We start from the raw sequence: 21,283 nt of genomic DNA on the forward strand, positions 1-21,283 counted from the left end.
AGAATTGCTTTGAACTGAGAAAAGAGGTTCAGGCCACCAAATCCTGAATTTATCAGTAACTGAATTTAGGTTACCTCTGTCTGGGAAGGAGACCGTAAACTTTTGTGAGGCCAGAGAGGGACTCAGCCATAGGGTCAGTAACTAACATCCCTGGCATCAAGAGAACGAGTGCTTTAGTCATGAAGGAGCTGAGTGACATACACAGGTGCAATAGACATTATGTATTCTGCTTCATTTTCCATTATAAGAAAATTAAATGGTCTAACCCAAAACTATATTTCCTTAGAATGTTTTCCATGGAATGTAATATTGGTTTTTATTTACTCTAGCAATAAGAAAAAATATATTAAAAACAAAGAAGAAATTTTAAAAAGGTCCCCTAGAAAAACAACTCTGAAATTGAAGCAAAGACCAACTTGACACATTGATTTGAGGATGCTAAAATGGGAAATCATTTACTTTTTGAGATTGGCTAGATAACGTTCAAATTTTAGCTCCCCAAATTTCTACTGATACTATGACGTTATTAAGATTCAACAAACCAGATTGGCTGACTCATTTTTTAAATATTTTCTCAGGACCTGTAATCAAGAGCCACTATTATGGAGAAAGACAACATATAAAGAACAGAAAGTTAGAACTAGAGGAGACTATCTACCTCAGCCTCCTTGTTTTACAGATAAGAGTTAACACCTATTTATTGAGTGTACTTATTATTTACAATGTTGAGTTATTAAATTACATATATCCTTTCTTTTCCTCACATTTCTGCAAGATGGTTGTTATGTTCATTTTACAAATGAGAAAATAGAAACTCACAGAGCTCAGGATATGTTCCCAGGTCACAAAGCCAAAAAAAGCCAAGCTGGAATCAATAGCCAGGTCTGTGTGATTTGACCCTTTAACCTACACTTAAAAATTGAAGTGTACTACTTAGGCAGATAACCCTAAGGTGTTTAGGAGAAACAACTCAGGAAGAGTGCTGTTATCCCATCTCTAAATTAAGAGCATAAATATACCAGCAACTTGACTTTGCCATCTGATTGGATCCTTTTGTGGGTCATTGAATGACTTTTGGAAACATATAATATTATAAATTCAGGTATACTTATAATTGCAAATGTCCTCTTACCTCTCTTATCTAAAGTGCTGTCATAAGTCATAGCCAAATAAAAGAGTTTGCTCTAGAGTAAGGGTAATTTTGGTGGGTCTAATGCTTCTTTTGGCACCACACATTTTTGTCAAACTTCTTTTGGCACCAGGAAACCCTGACAAAACAAATTTGCTTGCTTTTTTCTGTTTGTTTGCTTCGCCTTTCTGTAGTCACTGTAATTGTTTTATTTTCACTAAACCCATTGCTGTGACTGTATAATGTGATTGTTTCCTCTTTCTTGCTCATTTATGCCTGTTTTGCTGTGACTTTAAAAAAAATATTGAATTCAATTATATAAACAGAAAACAATATTGTATACACATTTTAATTGAAACATATTATTCTAAAGTGTATTATACACACAGAAGGGCACATATACCACACATGTACAGTTTGATGAATTTAATTTTCACAACTGGAACATATCTGTGTACCCAGACTTTGTATTATTTTTCATCAGATGTCTTCTGTATTAGCAGTATTTGGCTTAGACGGGGAAAGGTCACATAATGTGATTTGTCTTGTCTTCTTCCCCTACTTTCCACCTCTGGGTAGAAGTAAATGGCCAATAACCTCAGGTTTTATAAAGAGATGGGCAAAGAGTCCTCTTTGACTTTGTAAAGGTGGGAAGAGTTAAGAATAAAAAGGTAAATTGGGACTGATGGAAGAACTTCAAAATTCCAGGGTGCAAATATATTGTCAGGGAAAAGACTTAAAAGAGAAAGAGTTGGGAGAAAATTGTGTTAATCTGTTTTTGTAGTACTCGAAAAAGTAATTTTGGAAAGAATAAAAATGTGAGAGATACTGCAGAAATTGAAGCAATACAACATGTCAACTACTGGCCATGAAGTGCAGAGAAGAGCAAGGAGGCAAATACTGCTCTGAAGTTTTAATCTTGGGTATCGAGGAAAATATGAGTACCACTGAAATGAAATGTGAGCTGGAGGAGGGTGGTACTGGAGAGAATGCAGGGGAAAATTTTAAGACAGTGCAGTGTCAGAAATGTTAATTGCTTTACAAAGAACAAAAACAGGGAGGGCTGGAAAACCGTCATTGGATTTAGTTACTGGAGCAGAAAGCAGATCCCAAGGAGTGAGTAGGTGGTAAGAAAGTGGAAACAATAAATGTGAACTACCCTTTCCTTTCAACAAATTTTACAAAAACAAAAAAGAGAGAGAGAGAGAGAGACAAAATCATAAAACCAGGTAGTGCTTGGACAAAGGAAAAACTTGTTATGAGGATATGTAGAAAAAGGATGTGATAAAGCCTTAGCAAAAATGAGGGAAGGCACTGGTGAAAGGCACAAGTGAAAGACTTAACATGAGAGAGGAGGGCACCTTCTATGAGATCAGAGGGAAAGTTCAGCCTTTACGTAGAAGAAAAAGGGAGAAATCAAGCATTGGCCTTTACTTTCTCTATGGACTGGGAGATCATATCACATAAGAAATTGAGGGTAGGAAGAAATCTTGGAATTGACACTATGCGGGGATAAAAAAGGCTGTAAATCAGCAACGAGAACAACTACTATCAAGCAGGAAGGAGGGCCCAGCTGATTTTAGGCAGCTCGGAACTGTAGTGGAACCAGTCAACCTGGCTTTGTGACTTTCATCAGCAATGTTTGGCAGCTTGGGACTGTGGGCTGAGAAGGCAGATGATGTTATTTACCCATTCTTGTGGATTGGAATGGTGGCTCTGGGGAAAGAGAGTGTGAAAATCTAATAAAGTGGCTGACCCTAGTGTCAAGGCTGGTTAGGCAAGCAAATGAGGCCAGAAGAGGGACTGATGAACTGAGACAATAGTGAGCTACCAAGGGATGGGGAGGGGGTAATAAAGAGACCGAGAAACAGATTTCATTAGAAATGAGCAGATGAGAGACTTCTAATGATAGGAGTTTGTACTCAGAGCTTATTGTAGCTTCAATTCAGATCATTTTAGAAGATAAACAAGATGGACAAAAATGATAATACTAAGGTCTGACGATTTGAGGTGGGGGTGGTTTTACCAAAGTTTGTTGTTGTTTGTTTGTTTTAAAGTCAATATTGTATAAACCTGTGCAAAGACAATCACAAGAACGTTATATCTAATAAGCCTGACAATTACCGTCTGCAACAATCTTCAAATTTATGAATGAGTTTTACAAGTTGTGAGTCCACTTTCATAAACAAGAATTCCCTTAATCCCTGCAACAAACTATGTCACTTTCCTTTTGAAAATATTAAAACTGTAGGTCAGAGAAGATTAATGATTTATCTGAGGTCACAAAGAGAGTGTATTGGTTCATTTACATGCTGCTATAAAGACTGGGTAATTTACAAAAGAAAGAGATTTAATTGACTCACAGGTCAGCATGGCTGGGGAGGTCTCAGGAAACTTACAGTCACAGTGGAAGGTGAGGGGGAAGCAAGGCAACTTCTTCACAAGGCAGCAGGAAGGAGAAGTGCTGAGCAATGCGGGAAGAGCCCCCTACAAAACCATCAGATCTCATGAGAACTCACTATCATAAGAACAGCATGGATGAAATTGCACTGCCACCATGATTCAGTTACCTCCACCTGATCTCTCCCTCGACACAAGGGAATTATGGGGATTACCATTCAAGGTGACATTTGGGTGGGGACACAGAGCCAAACCATATCAGAGAGTAAAAGCAAAGGCAGAAGGGGAAACCCTGGCCAAGACATCTGACTCCAAGGCCAGAATTTCTTTAAGTTTGTTGTCCTGTATCAAAGTTAGGGTTGTGTTATCTGCCTTTGCTTTATAATGCTTCAGTAGTTTATTTAATGCTCAGAACCTGTAGACATGAGCTAATTTACACAGCTGGATTTTTCTTAGTTCAAAAATGAATACGTGTTCAGTTATACTCTCAAATTTTGTAAATATCACTGTTAGTTTGTACTTGATAAACGGAGGCAGCATTCATTTTCAGGCATGATTATTTGAGTACATAAAGTTCATCATAAAATTACTTGAAGGCCCAGAAAATAAGAATCGAAAGATATTGATGTATTATGTTATTGACCGGACTGACGTTAATATAGTAGACACAATATAGATACCACCCTTGTTTTGTTTTTTGTTTTTGTTTTTTGTTTTTTGTTTCTCATTTAGGGGCAGGGCAAAATGCATGGCAAGAAGAAATCTGTGTATCTCCACCTGTCAGTGTGGTAGCAGATTATAGAAGAGAGTGAAAATTTTTACCTGTTTTATGCTGGAATATAAGTTTTCTTTTGACCACTCAGTTTGAGCTGCCTGTCCACAAAATGGAGGGTCAATCTGGAGATGGTCATGGACATGATAGGCTGATGGTGACAGATATATTGTCTTGATGTTCTGTGATTCAGGTCTTGAGTGTTCTACGACTTTATTCAGTAGTTTTTTTTTTTTTTTTTTTAGAGGATATTGCATTTAAACTATGCTCAACTGCCTTTTTATATCAATAACCACAAAACTGGAGACAATTGCTATCCTATTGTGGGCACCAATTGATTGTCACATATCACCGTGATAATATATGACACTAATGGTTGACCATTTTAAAAGAGTGATTTAGAACAAACAACTTTCCAAATGTCATCATAACCTGGGCATACAGAAAGGTTCAGAGGGTAAAAAGCAGAAAATGTTGGTAATATGTAGAATTTCCTGGGTCACGGTGATATCTGATAAATTATCCTGAATAATCGGAATATTAACACTAGCTCTTTCTTTTGCTCCCTCTTACATATCACTCTAGCTAATATTTCTTCCTTTCTGCAAGATAGTGAAAAAATTGCTTTGCTAAACATCATATTTCAATGTTGCCAGCTTTTCATTTGGTGAATTTGTCAATAGCACAGATCAAGAACAAGTCAAATTACTGTTAATTAAATCTCAGAGGGACATATTTAAGTTCTTGGTGTTGTACTTCCACTGTTGACAGCTTTTATTATCTAAAACATTTAATATTATAAGGGTACATAGAGCCTAGAGGAATTAATACAAATAAAATGTGATGAAAGACCACAGGAAACACAGAAATACATATATACGAATGTGAGGCATGAGATAGGGGAGGGTCAAATAAAATGTAAAGAGTGACTGGTAACCATCTGAGCCAAAGTAGTAACTAACCAGATATGACTCAATGATGCATTTTATGTAAAATTGAATGTCTAGTATTCATCAGCAGTTTGGGAAACCTTATATACTTTAAGACACTTGTCATTATTATTTATTCACACTCATGGAAGTAAAGAGTGGTAAATTTGCTCTTCAGTGAACTTTCAATTTCTTCTCTTGAATTAACTTTTATATTCCATTGAGTTTTCTGTGTTTGCCTGAGTGAGAAAATCTGAAGTGGACAAATTACTACCACTGAATTGGAATAAGTAAAAGACACATCAAACTTAATTGGGAATTGGTCTCACTTCTCTGGGCCTCCCTTATTGATAGAGAACATTGGACTTGTTAATCTCTGCCCTTCTAACATCAAAGCTCGCTGACATTTTATTCCAATTGTCCTCACTCAATCCACGTGACAGTGTGAATAAGCAATTTCTTAAAAGCCAAGATGTAGAGGGTTTCGACATCAGCAGTTTGGTCTATTTGGGATACCTGCCTGAATGAAACAATCAAAATTGTCCTGATTTAAATTTATTTTTAAATAAATTGAAGCTCTGTTCAATGGTAATAGTCTTTGAAGCTCTCAAAATACATCTTTTTTATAGTTTCTGGGTTCATCTGCCTCATCTGTAAAGTTGGAGTTTTGTGTTAGATGATATCCAAATCTCCTTCTAGTTCTAAAATGTCCATGAGCCTTGAAAACAGTTCTTTTTTTCTTTTTAAATGATGATTTCAACCACACTCAATTTTGTGCTTTTCCTCCCTTTAAAAGAGAGAATTACGTGAGTTAAGATTTAGAGTTTTGTAACATGATACTTTTAGTCAACCATCAACTTATTTTTGATTGCTTAATTGTGTCATGATAGATAACAAACAACTGAATCTTTTTCATGCTGCTTTTCTGCTGTATATTTTGATAACCTATAATTAGTTTTAGAACCAATGTAAATAGTAAAAACTGGAAAAAAAGTTAAATTAGTTAAATAATAATATATATCATGGTAGGTTTTTAATGAAGTCTGTTTTCGATTTAAAGCTAAAGAAAACAATTTTGAAAAATAAACATTTGAGAAAATAACTATTGTGTGGTCGTGTGTTTATATTACATTAATAATGAAGCATGTATAATCTCAGTATTAGTTTATGGGTCTATCTGCTTAATGGCACATATGAGATGATAGTTAAATGGCAGCTTTGAATTGTGTTTTCTTTCATCGGCATTGCTTTAGGGTACTTGTCTTTTAACAATTCTGATGCTCACAATAATTAAAGTTAGCAGCAAAGTCTCCTGGAAAGGGTGAGTACCAATGGAAAAAAGATAATATTTTCTAAGAATTTCTGGGAAGTACTATGCTGATTAGGAAATTCATTTAACAATATAGTGATAGAGTGAAGTTAATGCTATACATCACATTGAAGAAAAAAATGAAATTAATATTATTTAAATAACGTATTCAGCCTAAGTGAACATTCTTGGAAATTTTAAGGTGTTTATTGATTCTTGAATTTTAAGAATTATACAAAATTTGAATTTAAAAAATGTGTTTTCAAAGATTTTGCATCACTGCTTAGTTTATATTAACTTCTTTAAGTTTGTAATCGAGTATTTCTAAGTGCATAGCTATTGGTATACTATACATTTTTCTTCTTCTTTTAGTTTGTTAAGGTGTACTTTAAGTTCAAATACTATGATTTAGGTTTTTAAAGACAGCAGTTAAATTATAATTATAATTAAAATTTCCAAATGGTTTTACTATAGCCTTAGAGTTGTAGGTTAGTATGTATGTACTTTTTCTGAGAAATTGTATCTAAACTCATTAAATACTTGCACACAGGTATTCATTTTTACACAGTAATCCATACATATGTGACATATATACATATATACATTGTACTTGAGTTTTTAGGACTTATTTTGTGTATTTGGAAACTACAAAATATACTAAAAACACCTATTTATGACTATAAAGAATGTACTTTAATAAGTACTAATATAATATTAAAATGCTATAAAATAGGTCGTGCATGCAATCACAGCTATAACGCTATAAAACAGGCTCACGCTGGTAATCCCAGCACTTTGGGAGGCTGAGGCAAGTGGATCACTTCAGTTCAGGAGTTTGAGACCAGATTGGCCAACATGGCAAAACCCCGTCTCTGCTAAAAATAGATGCCTGTAATCCCAGCTACTCAGGAGGCTGAGGCAGGAGAATCACTTGGACCCAGGAGGTGGAGTTTGCAGTGAGCTGAGATTACGCCACTGCACTCCAGCCTAGGGGACAGGACGAGACTCTGTCTCAAAAATAAAAAAACTATAAAATGTTAAAGCATGTACATGTTTCACATATATGCTTTAGTAATCAGTCTGGAAATATATATACTTACTTATAACACAGTAAATGTCAATTTTCAGATTTTTTTAACTTTACTATATTTGTTATCTTAAACTGAATGACATTTCAACATAGTTCACTGCACTGAAAATATAAACTAGTTGGTGCCATGGTGCCATCAGTTTCAATTTAGCAATCATGATGTTGCTTCAGCTAGCAGCAAACTTCTAATGGTCAAAGCATCAATTTTGTCCTTTTAATTTATTAAAATGAAATGCTCTGAAAAGACGTTAAATGAGGATGAGCCCTGGGGTGCATATTCAGCACTTTGTGAAGTCTTATAAATGACACATGAGGTAGTCAATGATTTTTACTTAGCAATATTTCATTTTTGTATGATTGCTAATAACTGAGTATTTACTTCGATATCATTATGTAGTGGTAGATGGTGTACCTGTGTATGATACAAAAAGCTCTAAATATGAGAAGCTTCTGAAAATTTGACTTATCTCAATTTCACATTCTTTTGTGTTCAGTTTGTGGTGCCTGGTTTCTGTGTGAAATGATTTCTAAGCTTTCAAATGAAAGCAGTTAAGAAACAAAATATTTACACCCTTCTAACTTGTGCTTCCTGTATAGCTAGATACAATACAGATGCTAAGTCACTGGTCTGAAAGAGCTTCCACAAATCTATAATAAAATAATTAAATTAGTGAGCTGTGTTTAGATCAGAGACCCTTGGTTGCCAACTCCTAAGAACTCAGGGAATTCAGAACCACAGAAGGATCATTTGGACTCCATTTGGCAGAGACGTCAGAAACTCACTGCTCTTGGGAACATCCTTTTCCAATAACATTTATAGCTCTAGATGGAAGCGAAAAGCACCATATGTTAAGAGTTTCCTGCAAAGCTTCCTGGTAAGAGAGGAAATAAATTCAACTTGTCACATCTGCTCGTGGGCCAGTCAAGTAGGATTTTATCACAGCCTTAAGTGGTTTACAAAACCGTCCTGTTATCGACTGAAGGGCTTTGCATTTTAGGTTTCCTTATACTGATATTCACAACCTAAATCATTAAACTATTTTTCTTCTTTGGACTTTAGCAGCATGCATCATCATTTGCTTTTAAGCAAGAAGAATTATTGAAAGCAATTCAACTAAAAATCACATTCCCATAGCATAGTCTCCATAGCCCTCCATGGCTTAACTGCTAGAATGCCTACGGGTCTCAATCCTACCTCAGTTTCGACTCGTGGGTCCTTACATTTTGCATAATTTAAGATGGGAACTGCATTTAATCAGGCTAAATTGATTATCCACCATTCCAAAAAGTCCCGATTGGCTTAAACCGTGGCAAAGACCCATAGGGTCAGAAAAGATTTTTCTGTCAGAGGTATAGGTAATCGTAGCAAAGATGTTAAAACTTGCATTGTGAGCCACAAGTTTTCCCCTAAAGTGATCCATCTTTCCACCCTCACGCTTAAAAAACAATGTTAGAGTCACTATGGGCATTTCAGTTCTCTATCATAAGCAAAATCCTTTTCAGTTTCCAAGTCTACTGAAGATGTAGTGCCATATGTAAGCACTACCTTTTCCTAATTAAGCACAAGTTAAATTGATAGCAGTTGTTCCAAACTAAAAATAAGTTCTCAATTTGCCAACTCACAATTTTACATTCATGTTTTGCAATAAGGGAATAATCAAACCTACTAATTAATGTTTAAAATCATTTTAAAAGTTAAAGATGATTTATGTTAAAGTAACAATTGCAATCTTTAGATACGCCTAATTCTTTAAGTAATTATTATATAGTAGGGGAATGTAACAGAATTTCAGAGTGCTGTACTATGATAAAATTTTCAGCATTTGTTTGTCTACATATACATATCACTCCTGCAGGTGAATTGCAAAGACATATATGGATTTAAATACATCAGAATGAAGGAAAATTATTTAGAATATTAAGAGAAAAAATTTGACACACCAACCTTATAAATTAAAAAAAAAATAGACTGTGGAATTTACTATGAATTTTCTGGTAGCCAAAACAGAACAATTGAATGATTCTCATTATTTTCAGTGGTAGAAAACATTGTCAAAAAGATTTTGCCACCATTGAGGTCTAAGAGAATCCTCATGGAATGCTGAATGATGGAGTCAACTACATGTCAATTATCATTTCCACCTCTCACCTCCAAAAGCATAAAGGCGTTGGCATGCTTCATGGAGATATTTCCTGCACTATCAGTCAATGTAACTTTAAACTTAAAGTGCACTTTAATAATAATAATAATTTTAAAAAACACAAACAAAAACAATTCTATCAGTGTTGCTGCATTGCACAATTCCGAGGGCACTGTTCATACAGGTAGTACTGAAACAGGAAGCAGAAACATCAATTGTAATAGAAGAATGGTGCTAGTTTCATAAATATGGCAACAAGGAATACAAAATCTGTGATAAACCCTTTCCACAATAACCACAGAACTTTCTACTACCAGTCTTTGACACAAATATTTACTATAAAAGAGAGTCAGAATGGTAATTATGTACCTATGCTTGCTATGCTCCTTATGGATCAGCCTGAAACTGCCCCCTTCTTGATCTGTTTTTCCCTTCAGTATTTAGTAACAGAACCTACAAACTTTATTTCCCAGCCTCTTTTACAGCTAAGTTTGGCCTTTCAGATCAAGATGATGGATGCAGAAGTAACACATGCCACTTTTCAATTATGTCTTTAAATGTACTTGCCATGAACTCTGTCTTCCCCCCTCTTCCTGCTGGTTAAGAAATGGTGATTCCTGGAAAAACTTTGGAAGTCATGTTTTGAGAATAGTAGAGTTGTCTCACCAATCATGCTTTTCTCACCTCTGGACTGTTATGTGAGAGAGAAATAACACCTATTTTGTTTAACAATCTGTCTTTTGTGTATGTAGTTTAAAATAAACCACTTAATCTAATATCAATGTTACCATCATCCATGTTTACATTCCCACAGCTTTGGACTAGAGAATAGTAAAGAAAAAAATTGGAAATAGAGAGAGAGAGAAACAGAGGGAAGAAGGAAGAGAAGGAGGGAAGAAAGAAGGAAAAGGATGTTTCTATTTTAATCAGATGCCCAGAGAATCACTCAAACATCCCATGAGTCTGAATGTTTCACTAATAGCAATAATAGAATATTAGAATAACATTACATTTGGTCCAACTTTACCAGCATTCAAATTTGATCCCAACCTTTCCCTGCTTTGTGACCTTAGACCAGAGACTACAACTTTTCTGCCTCATTATTCTCTATAGTGTGATTTTGAAAATTTTAAAAAAGCTAATTACTTACTGTATGCTGGGTCCTAGTCTAAGTGCTTTACATGTATTATTTAATTTAATCCTTTTTGCAATGCTATATATGAGAAACGAATACTGTCCTTATCTTATAGCTGAAAAAATGGAGGCAAGCAGAGTTAAAACAACTTGCCCAAAGTCCAAAACTGGTAGATGGTGAAGCAGGCTTTCGGCATGAATTTCCTTGGTGTCTAAGAGACAGTTCCTTTCTAAATGTGATACTCTTTAAAATACTTAGTGTCATGCTTGGCTGTGATTATGTCTGCATAATTCCTGTTTAATAGCATTTTTCTGTTATAAAAAGTTGTACTTATAAATCATAATTATATTAGAAAATGCACAATAGCACAAAAAGCAAATAAAAGTCACTCACTCTCCCTTCATGCATAATCATTGCTAACATATGCACATAGACTTATCTTTTAATATCAGAGTGTTCTTTATTGCTTGTATCACTTCCCCACATGTAGCCCAAGTGTCAGCCTTTATGCCCACCCCTGACCGATCTCACCTGCTCTGATTTGTAACATGTGGCATGAGGAAGGATATTTCTTGTTGCCGAGTTGGTGTAAGCACTTATTCTTCAGCATCATATTCTTCTTTAGCTATTTCAGCTTTGCAGTAGGCTTGCTTCTCAATTTAGGCTGTCTCCATTGGAACTCTGGGACCCGGTCTCTCTAGAATATTGCTCCCATCCTGAAACATGGTGACTGGTAGGGGGATATAAGGTAGGTTACACTTTTCTTTAGTTTTTGTCCATTTACTTTTCACAGCGTCTTAACTCAAGTCTCTGTCTGCATATTTGACTTTTTAATGTGCTTGGGTAACTAATGGAATTACAATAAAAGGAAGAACACTGTAAGCATGTTTATTCAATTTGATTTTCTCATAATTTAAGAGAAAGGCAACCAAGAAGTTAATCTCATTCTTGGCTTCCTGGGAACTCTACAGTTTCTGATCTTCCTCTCCCAAACTCAGGCCTCTGTGTAGAAATGCAAAGGCAAAATGGGGATATTATCATTACTTTACTCATGGAATATTGTATGTATTAAATAAGATGTATACACTTAGTGTCTGACATACAGTGGGTGCTACGTAAATGCTATTAATATTGTTGCTATTGAGGAGGCAGACTGTAAACTAGCTTCCTGAATTATGCAGTCACCTCTTTAACACTGGAAAAATCACTTCACATTATTAGACACAACAATACTGGATACCTTTGTTAATATCTGCTTCACCATTTAAAGTGTGGCCAAGCAGCCTTCTGGGAATAAGAAACGTGACATTAGCTACGAAAGACTCAGCTAAAGTTTTTGGATTTGGGCTATAATAGCTAACTTCTTTGAAAAGTTGTTTATTTTAATCTCTGTCTTGGGAGAGGGCAGGGTCGAACCTAGTTTTATTCTTCTACTTAGACATATAGCATAAACATTTCTCATATTATTAAATATACTTACAAATCTTGGTTTTGATTATGGACATGCTGAAGTGAACTGTTGAGCCAGAATCTTCTTGCTTTCATGAGGAAAGTAGATTTTCAAAAAGCTTTATAAGAAACTGTACCTCTCTATAGTTTTCTATGAGTTTGCAAAATGATCCACTTGTATACCAAACACACTTCATGCAAACTAACAGTAGGCAATGATTATTTACGTAGACTGACTACAAAGTTTAGAGAACAAGTATATTTGAGGTAGAATAGATGTGTGTCCACAACTGGTTCCTTCCAGTGGGTTCTTGGTCTCGCTGACTTTAAGAATGAAGCCGCGGACTCTCGCAGTGAGTGTTACAGTTCTTAAAGATGGTGTGTCTGTGTGTCTGGAGTTTGTTCCTTCAGATGTTCAGATGTGTCTGGAGTTTCTTCCTTCTGGTGGGTTCGTGGTCTTGCTGACCTCAGGAGTGAAGCCGCAGACCTTTGCAGTGGCTGCTACAGTTCTTAAAGGTGGTGGATCCAGAGTTGTTTGTTCCTCCCGGTGGGTTCATGGTCTCGCTGACTTCAGGAATGAAGCCGCAGACTCTTGCAGTGTGTTACAGCTCATAAAGATAGTGTGGACCCAAAGACTTAGCAGCAGCAAGATTTATTATGAAGAACAAAAGAACAGAGTTTCCACAGGGTGGAAGGGGACCCTAGCAGGTTGTCCCTGCTTGTTCAGGGCCCAGTTCTTATTCTCTGCTGAATAAGAACTGATTGGTCCATTTTACAGAGTGCTGATTGGTCCGTTTTTACAGAGTGCTGATTGGTGCGTTTACAAACCTTTAGCTAGAGGGAGTTCTCCAAGTCTCCATTCGACCCAGGAAGTCCACCAGGCTTCCCCTCTCAGATGTATGTTTAAAAATTAAGAAAATCGGTTATTTCAATTCAACAGTTCAGCAAAGATGTCTTGAGGACTGAATATATACCAGGTCTGTTGCACTGAATATACAAATATGAGTAAGACTCAGTCCCTGCTCTTAGGATGTAACTCTAAGAGTCCAAAGTAAAGACTTAAATGAGGGGAATGATCAGTTTTACAATGATGCTGACCAAGTAATTATGGTTAAACTTTATCACCATTTTAGATCTTCCTGAATGTAAGAAAAGCAGAATGAAACATTCAAATTATCATGAGACAATAGCTTCCATTCACCAAATGCTGAAAAATAAGACCAAAAGAGAGACTGGCTAGCATGGAGTGATCAGGAACTAAGTGATGCACAATTTCAAGGAAACGATAAAATTCATATAACCAGCGAAATAAAGTAGGTGAAGAAAACATAGATCCTTTTGAGCTGATTGTAAACCCTTTCTCAAAGTAAGACAGCATTATCTGTTTTTAATGAGAAAAATTATATCGGTGATTCATCAATCAGATATGTCAGCAACACAATGAATATAGCAGCACTTTTTATGGTATTACTTTTGGATGTGTGTGTGTGTTAATAAACATGCACATATGTCTGTGCTCGCAGATGATATATACTTGTTATAAAGAAACGGTAGCTTATCTAAGTTCTTCTATAAAGCACTAAATAAAATTCAATAGATGTAGAAAGTTTTATATTATGAACAAAAATCATAGTGGTCCAGCGGCAACTTCAAGTTCAAAGAAGCAGCAGTTTGCAGTAATGCCCTGTTTTTTTACTATCTGTATATGAATTATCTTCAACTCCTTTCATTCCTGTATTACATTCATTCATCCTAATATCATTTCTAGAAAATGACAGGTAAATAAAGCCTAGAGGTCTTTTAGAAGGCACAAAATACAGCCAGCAAACACTTGTTTCTGGGCATGAATGGGTCACTAGACTAAACATTTTTGTCAGCTGTTAGAGCTAATACAAACGTCAGAAATGTATCCCAAATTATTTTACTCTTTGGCAAAAGCAAGTAGACCATTATCCATGATATCTAATATAAACAGAATACTTAGCTGCTTAAGTTTATATTTTTCCTGTAGATGCACATTTATACCCATGTACTCTTCTCTCAGCTGCAAAACTGACAGTTACATATGTTCCTTTCAATGCCTCAAAGAACCAATAACCAGGATACTAGAAGCACAGGCATTCCAAACTGGCAAGCAACATCGAAATATATGTGTAATGTCACTGGATCCAGAGAGATAATAGCCAGTATTTCTTAGCTTACATATGTATGTTAATATGCTTATGGCATGCCACAAACTATTCTGTTTTGTGCATATTAGCTCATGTACTTCTCCTAAGAACTCTGTGAGTAGGTGATATTAGTGTTCCTATTTTATAAGTTGGAAAACTTAGACATAAAGAGAATACATAACTCTTCAAAAGCAAAATAACTGTGAAGTGCCATTATGCGGTCCAAATCCACAGATTTCTCTCCCATTCTTAACCACTATGTAAATGTATGTTCTTCCATCTAGCCAGTCTAAGATTGACGTGATGCTGATCTGGTAGTAGGGAGGGGTGCTTGGGAGGGAACTAGCTTTCAATTGGCCAAATCGGATTTCCACTACTTTCACTTTGCCCTTCTTTTTAAGATACTAGGTTTACATCATAGTTCTTTGTACAAGAGACCTACCCAACTACTTTAGCCTTGTCCCAACCCTGTCCCTTTGGTATAAAAGATACCTGGAGTGATTGCCCATGTGACTGTCAGAAAGATTAACATTTTTTTTGTTTTTGTCTTTTTTTTTTATTTTAAAAGCAGAAGTAAACAATAACAGGTTTGTTGTTGTTGTTGTTGTTGTTTTGAGAGGGAGTCTCCCTCTGTTGCCCAGGCTGAAGTGAAGTGGTGCAATCTTGGCTCACTGCAACCTCCGCCTCCCGGGTTCAAGTAATTCTCCTACCTCAGTCTCCCAAGTAGCTGGGACTACAGGCATGTGCCACCATGCCCCGCTAATTTTTTGTACTTTTAGTAGAGACAGTGTTTTACGGTATTAGCCAGGATGGTCTCGATCTCCTGACCTTGTGATCCGCCCACCTTGGCCTCCCAAAGTGCTGGGATTATAGGTGATAGCCACTGTGCCTGGCCAACAATAACAATATTATAAACCATATCACCTTTCATGTAGTACCATTAGAGAGAGAGAGAGAGAAGAGTAACATGTTGACTGTCTGCATTTATGTTTTTTCTTTGAACTATATGGAATATTAGTTCCATTAAGAAACATTATGTTCTTTCAGGAAAAATAATCAGTATAATTGAATATCTTCCCCAGGTCTGCAGGCATTAACTTTTTCTTCTTTGCAGAAACATGGATGAAGATCACACCCATTCTGCTAATGGGGTAAAAAGAAGTCAGTTCAGACTTATTACTAAATAACAGTTTCAAAAATGTAAAGTTGGAAAATCATAGCATAAGAACAAGCAACAGATTTAAACCATAGTATTTATCACCCAAAATAAGTATAATTGCTTTTTTCCTTGCATTGCATTAAGATGAAAGAATAAACATGTAGGTCAAACCCTACTACGAGGAGTATCATTATCACAAAATTTCAACCCAAAAGACAGAAGAAATCGTAACCAGGTGCAAGAATTAAGAACTTCAGATTCAAAGACAGTAAAGATTGTGGAAAACTTTTTAAACACTGTGGTAAATTAATTCTAATTAAGCATCAACCAGTTGCTTGTGGGGCTTCAGGAGTCAACCACACTGAACACAATAAGGGTGCAAATACAATTTATGACTTGATTGTTACTTCTAGTAGTGATGGCACACACCGAACTCTTATGGGCTTCATGAGATGACTGATGTCTTAAATCTTATTTTATTCAATTTTCACAAAAGCACTGCATATCTGTCAAATCTGAGGTGCATAAGGTTTAGGTAACTTGGACAAATCTCTATCTCTAGGAAGTTACAGACTCAGTATCCAAAGCATAAGTATAACTGTTGATAATACCATACAGGCCCTTGGAGCCTACTGAGAAGAGAGTAAGTTACCCAAGTAAGTTAGCACCCTTTAAGGCCAGGCAAAAGCAGAGTTGTGCAATACTTAGGTCTATTCACTGTTGATTGTGCTGGCTTTGTGCACAGTGCAGAGCCAGATACCTGAGGGTCATGAGCTTGGCAAAAAATAAGGTACGGTCATGTCCTTTGTCCTTCTTGCTTTGCCTTTGATGTTCTCCTTTAGACACTTAGGCCAAAGTCCCAGAAGCCATGGAGCCATTTGCATCAGAGGGCTACGTTTAAGACCCATTTGCTTACTCACTTCATTGGTTTCCCTTTTTATCCACTGTACGTAATAAATCTCTTATGTTTTTTATCCTTGTTTTATTACCTAGTATATTTTAAAATTTGTATTGGTATTCATTTTTCTAAGTCTGCTTGGTTTTGAAACCCAGCTCTGACATTTATTAGCTGTGTAATCTTGGGACTATTACACATAGACACATGCACACACACAAACATGCATGTACTTATACACTCTGTATATCTCATCTGTTAAATGGCTACAATCTGTCTCTCTTCTAGAGCTGTGAGATTCAAATGATCAAATGAACCCCAGGTATTACATAGATTAAGTGGTGAACAAATCTCCTAGCTATTATTTCTGAATTTTCTAAATTTTTATCTGACTTTGATGGAAGGTAGATTAAGATGGATATCATAATGCATATTCATATACTAATCTGTATACATTTTCAAGGAAGAAAGATTCTCTCTTGATCATAGAGGTTTTCTGGCAACTTTTTTCAAGACTGTGCTGTGACATGGGATAAGAAGGAACACATTCCTTTCAGCAATGTCTTCACTTGGAGGGTTCCCAGTGCTTACAAGAAAAGAATGTTCACCAAGTTTATTCAGCGCATAACCTGAGCTTGAATGACTTGCCTTATTATATTGATTCTTTACAAAAAGAAGCTCTGATTTGGCCAGTGTGCCACCATCCACTAGTGGGCAGACAATTCAGCTAAGACGCTTCAGTGATAGTTGATCAACATATACACAAATGGTTGCTTTTGACTGTTATAGCAATCCTTTGTTCAATCAGATGCTCCCAAGGCACTAGGATGTGTCTAATAATCATAAGCTTTTCCCCTATGTATATATTTCTAAATGTGTATTTTTAAAATATACATTTTTCAAAAGCACACACACACTTGGGCCACTTTCCTCATTAGGGAGTTGTGCAACTGGCAGGATCTTTGAAACTTACAGTTATTTAAGAAGGAAGGGGAATGGAGCCTTGGAGGATGGGTACCATTTCGGTAGATGGATACGAAAGGGAAGACATTCAGACAAATTCTGGGGACATGCTCACAGTCAACACCAAGTGTCAATACAAGCAAATGTACCCAAATTCATTTTATCTGCTATGTTGTCATCTTTACTCAAGAAGTACTACTAAAAAGAAAAATTGAAAAAATATGTTGTTACAGCAGAAAAAGTATCTCCAACATGTGATATGAAGGTAATTTCTTGAGGCCACTATAATATTTAGTAAAGTATTGATGATAGGCTTGAAAACCTCAATACAACTTATTTCTACTTAATATATCCAGAAAAGAGTAATACATTCACTGGCACAGCGAGTTGTTGTGACAAAAGAAAAAAAAGAAAATCAGTCTTAACTGCGTCAAATGCAGAATGGTTTTGGAGATCACCTCCATCAGGTAACCACTGAACTCCTGGGTCAGTCTCTCAGGAGTTCCTGACCTTTAGGAAATTCTTGAGCGGTGGGAGAGAAATGGGCCTGGAGTGGCCAGCAGCCTGTGGAAACGTTTACAAAAGCATTCAGCAGTCCCTAATGGCCTGAAAGCAAATGGATATTTCGCTGCAACAATGAAAAGAAACATTTCAATTTGGATGTGTTTGCTTCTGAAACAAATGTTTACAACAGAAACCTCCATTTGGGTTGTTAGCACACAGTCAAACAAAGTATATATTTACTGAAGAATCAAGTGCAGCGTCTCATTGTAAGTATTGCCTCTTTGGGGACAGGCTATATGGGCAGGATAATGTGCTGATCACAAGAAGGAAATGAAGCCACAAGATTTTAAGGTAACGGGCAATATGCATTAACTCCTACCTGCTCTGCAAAAGCGACTTTCCTGGGAAGTTTGTATTAGGTAGGATAAAAATACAGCTGCGGTAAACAGAGACACCTGAAATATGGTGGCTTAGATAAGGTAGAAGGTAACTTTCATCTCTTGTACCAATTCAGGTGTTTGCAGTGCAGGCCATGGTGTCAGGGACTAGGCTCCCTTGAGTTTTGGCTCTAGCATCCTCAGCATTTAGTTTTCCAAGTGTGGTCCACACTGGCTGCTCTAGCTATAGCTAGCATGCCTGCCTTCAAGCTTATAGAAAAGGGAGGAGAGTACAGCGCTGCCTTGCTGCTTCCCTGTAAAGCAGTGATTCTCAACCGAGGGCAACTTGGCTCCTCCCCAGGAGAAATTTTTGTTTGCTATAACTTGGGGAGCAGGGTGGTGGTAGTGCTATTGACATCTAGTGGATAGAGGCCATGGACAGTGTTAAACATCCTGTTGTGAACAGGGTAGTCCCACAAGATATAGAATGATCTGGCCCAGTATTGCTGAACTTGAGAAACGCTAGACCAAAGTGAAAGCTTCTTATTGGCAGAGATTTGTGGGTGTAGAAGCTGGCAAAGATGGTTTCCACTACACTCCTGCTGCTCACTCAGTGAACTGCCTGGCATAAACGAACGTCATCTTTGGCAGAGAGTGCCACTGGTCTCGTGTCTGTTCTGTTCTTCTTACATGCTAATAGACGTTTACCCTGAGCCAGCTAGTTTTCCAGCTTCTCCCCATTTGTGACAACCAAAAATGTCTCCAAACATTGCCAAATATATCCTGGAGACATTCCTAGTAAGAAACGTTTCTCAGGTGGATGTCCTCAGGCAAGTCAACTAAACTTTTAAAATTTTAGTTTCCTCAAAGGTAAAAATAAGATATGTGTCTCTCAAGATTACTGAGGTAGGCAGAATTCTAAGATGCCTGATATGGTTAGGCTTTGTGTCCCCACTCAAATCTCATCTTGAATCTCATCTTATAATCCCCACACACAGAGGGAGAGACCTCCTGGGAGGTGACTGGATCATGGAGCAGTGTTCTCCATGCTGTTTTCATGATACTGTGTGAGTTCTCACGAGATCTGATGGTTTTGTAAGTGTCTGACAGTTCCTCCTTCACACACTCACTCTCTCACCTGCTGCCATGGAAGACGTGTCTCTTCTCCTTCTACCATGATTATAAGTTTCCTGTGGCCTCCCCAGCAATGTAGAACTGTGAGTCAATTAGACCTCTTTTCTTTATAATTACCCAGTCTTGGGTATGTCTTTATAGCAGTGTGAAAATGATCTAATACAATATCCCTCAAGATTCCCACCTGCCTGGTATACACAAACCTCTCAGTTATTCAGTCAAGCACTAATCTGTGTGCTGCTATAAGGGATTTTTGCAGATATAATTAAGGTCCTAAACTATTTGACTAAGAAAAGGAAATTACACTTCATGAGCCAAATCTAATCATGTGAGCCTGTAAAAAGGATGGGGGCTTTTTTCTAGCAAAGGAGGAATTCAGGTTGGGCTCAGTGCTCACACCTGTAATCCCAGCATGTGGGGAGGCCCAGGAGTTTGAGACCAGCCTGGGCAAAATGGCAAAACTCTGTCTCTACAAAAAAATACAAAAATTAGCTGAGAGTGGTAGCACACACCTGTAGTCTCAGCTACTCCAGAGGCTGAGGTGGTGAATAGATTGAGCCAGGGAGGTCAAGGCTACAGTGAGCCATGATTGTGGAGGCTCTGTGCTCCAGCTGGGTGACAGAGCAAGACTCTGTCTCAATTATTATTTTTTTAAATAGAGAAATTCAACGCAAAAGAGAGTCTTCATTGCTGGCTTTGAAAAGGGAGGAGGTCATGTGGGACCTGTGTAATTCCAGACTGACAGCCAGCAAGAAAATGAAGACATCAGTCCTGTGGCCACAAAGGATTAAATTCTGCCACAACTACATGGGCTGGGAAGATCCTGAGTGCCAGATGGGGACAGAGCCCATCTGACACCTCTGTTCCAGTCTTGTAAAACTCTGAGCAGAGAACCTAGCCACTGCATGCCTGGACTTGTGACCTACAGAACTGTAGGTGTTACTTTAGGCTACTAAGTTTATATGGTAATTTGTTACACAATAATAAAAACTAACATAGCCTTTATGAAGATTAATTATGGTAATAACACTTATTCTTTCAAGAATGCTACTATGTTCCAAACAATTAGGTAGGCATTTTAAGAGAAGTATTTATTTTTTTTAATAACCATTGTAAAATCAGGCATTATTTTCCCATCTTGTAGATAGAGTAACTGAGGCCTAGAAAAGTTACATAATTTGCTTAATATCTCACAGCTAATGACAATTAACTAGAGTTTAAACTTTGATTCCCATGTCCTTTCTTTCTTGCCTAACTTTATTAAATATAAAGTGTTAGAATAAGTTTTAAAATCTTAATTTTATTAATTTTTCTATTTATTTTCCGTAACAGATTTACAGGCTAGTGAACTTTTTCAGGGACAATAGACCATAAACATCAAAACCTGAGCAAATACACACATGCTGAGGTTTAGTTATGGACTTCATGATTAGGACTAATTGCAAGACAAGTCCTACTTTCCAGCTTAATGACACTTATCCATACTTATTTATTTATTTATTTATTTATTTGATTGACATCTTTTTTCTTTTAAGTTGCATGCAGCTATTAGGTTTTTTTTTAAGCCCAACTATTCCCTATCTTTGTTTTTCAAATAATAATTGAGAGAAGATTTTTAGGCTTGCTAAATATTAAGGAAAGGAGTGATAGAAAACGCCTGTCTAAACGCTTACCTAAAATAATAGTAATTTTGGTAATGGTCATTTGCTGAGAGTTTATGATGGGT

The sequence above is a fragment of the Theropithecus gelada genome, chromosome 1 (assembly GCF_003255815.1).
Source record: "Theropithecus gelada isolate Dixy chromosome 1, Tgel_1.0, whole genome shotgun sequence".
Classification (NCBI taxonomy): domain Eukaryota; kingdom Metazoa; phylum Chordata; class Mammalia; order Primates; family Cercopithecidae; genus Theropithecus; species Theropithecus gelada.